We start from the raw sequence: 2336 nt of genomic DNA, 5'->3' as shown, positions 1-2336 counted from the left end.
CTGCAGTGTGATCTGGATGTTATCTGTGAGTGGTGTGATGAGTGGGGGTTACCCCTGAGTATGGAAAAGTGCTGCGTCCTTCATATTGGGAGAAGAAATCCGCGTGTGACATATTACCTTGATGGTGAACCCATGAAGGTGGTGGCCCGTCACTGTGATCTGGGCCTGGTGATCACCGAGGATCTACAGTGGTCCGAACATATTTCTTATGTATGTGCAAAGGCTAAGCGATCAGCATACTGTATTTACAAAATGTTCAAGGGAGGCGATGTTAATACTATTCGGACCCAAAGATTATAGAGTTAGGAAGATAGGAAACCAAGCGTATACACTTGCTGTAGCGCCACCTGGTGGTTCAATTGTTGTACTAAGATGCCAAGAATGGTTAAAATATTTATTCGACGGCCATTTGGAGAAACATAATTTGACTTTTGTAAGATTTGAAGAAACATGGACGTTTTGTTTTGGTTCTCTTTCCGCTCGTCGTTTATTTAGTTCATTTAAGTCGTTTATTATTAGAGTTTTTTGTGTATTTACTTAGTGAAAACTTCAAAATCAAAGAAAAATATCTTTGCTCAAAATGTCTTATGGAAACTATTGTATGGTGAGGAACTGTGGAAACTGTAGTACGAAAGATTCTCCGAATATAAGTTTTTTGAATTTACCATAAATATCTGAACGTAAGTATTGAAACTCGTACAATGTGACTCTGATATTGATTTATTTTTATTTTCAGTACTCTGAAGTGAATGGGATTTTCAGTATGTCCAGACATTAACTTGGTGAACTGCAGTAAAAAAGTTTCTCCTGGAATACGTAGAGTCATTATAATTTCTTTGAGGTTGCATCTCCTAAATACTGAGCAGAAAAAAGAAATTTGTTCTCTGATGTACGATGAAATTAGTCTATCTGAAGAGTTGCACTTTGGCGATCACCACGTTGTCTATGCGTAAGTGGTGAGACAAGCTGAGGATGGTATAAAAGAGTAAGTCCAAAACTTCAAGTGAAAAAAACAGAGCAATACAAAGTACTAGAGAAACCAACAGGTCGAATTTGGGAATAATTTTTAAGTTTAAATCTGATTTTCTCAAAACCAAATAAAATGCACTTGTACTCCTGGGCTCTTATACTACAATTTTATACATTAGAATAGATACACGTATTTCAATTTAGCACTGAATTTTATCATTTATAGCTGGATATATGTATTATTAGGTTGATATGCAATTCATGTTATTAGTGAAGTTATTTGCATTTTGGAGTTGACTTGTTATTCTTACATATCTTTACCGATATACAGGTTACACCTATGTAAATTTGTTTTTAATTGTGGTTCTGAAAATTCTGTAACTAATATGTAAAAGAATTCTTGAGATATGTTGTATCGAATATTTGTTCATATTAATTTCTGATAAAAATTTTACAAATTCAACTGATTCTATTAATTGGAAAAAAAATGTATTGTGTAGAAATTACACCTTTGATATATAACATTTCACCATGTTCTGTTGTGTCCTATATTCAGAGCTCAATTATTTGTGTACAAGATGTTTTCAAAGGTGAATGATTTTCACCAATTGTACCTTCCGTTAAAAAAAAAGCCTGACCTTTGAATACACCATGTACAATCTTCAATTTTGTCAAATTTTTCTATATATTTCAAATAAAAAGTATAGCAAATCTAACACAGTATTTCATTAATATTAATTGATTCACAACAATGTTTAGATGAAAAAAACATCTTGATCACAAAACAAAGGCCTATTCTTGTTTTGTCGCTCAGGATGTTTTTTCTGGTTTCGACCAAGTCTACTCGAATTCAATAAAAGGAATAGAATTCGAATTTCGCGCTCTTTTATCGAGGAACAGAATTCGAATTTCGCGCCCTTCAATTATGAAATAGAAAACTGTCATTCAACAGTTTGAGAGCACGATTCCAGCGCCACCTGATTGTCAATTGTGTGCAACACAGGCCAAAACGTATACGCTTTTTAGTACTAGCGATATGAGGCGGTTTCCTATCTTCCTAACTCTATAATCTTTGATTCGGACCCTTCTTACCACATATGTGAGGCCCATCCTGGAGTATGTCGGTCCGGTCTGGTCGCCATCCACGGTGCGCGATGCAACCATGCTTGAGTCTGTTCAGAGGTGGATGACTCGTTTTCCCTATGGGCGTGATAGACCATCTTATACGCGTCGACTAGAAATATTTAAACTAACCAGCTTCCGCGAACGACGTGAGAGAGGGGATTTGCTTCTGACGTACCGATCATTGCGAGGACATTTTGGAGATGGGATCAACGGTATGTTTAAGTTGAATTCAGGCCATCTTA

General features: G+C 35.9%; 1 long non-coding RNA gene across 1 annotated transcript; it reads left to right on the top strand.

The window, feature by feature from the left end:
* The first annotated feature begins 289 nt into the window (after window positions 1–289).
* LOC123311547 lies at window positions 290–1423 on the top strand. The gene is made up of 2 exons (XR_006537495.1): window positions 290–680; window positions 737–1423. It is a non-coding gene; the product is annotated as an uncharacterized LOC123311547 (long non-coding RNA).
* The last annotated feature ends 913 nt before the right edge of the window (window positions 1424–2336 follow it).

Source organism: Coccinella septempunctata, chromosome 4 (genome assembly GCF_907165205.1).
Source record: "Coccinella septempunctata chromosome 4, icCocSept1.1, whole genome shotgun sequence".
Classification (NCBI taxonomy): Eukaryota; Metazoa; Arthropoda; class Insecta; order Coleoptera; family Coccinellidae; genus Coccinella; species Coccinella septempunctata.
This window is presented reverse-complemented; position numbering and strand designations above follow the sequence as displayed.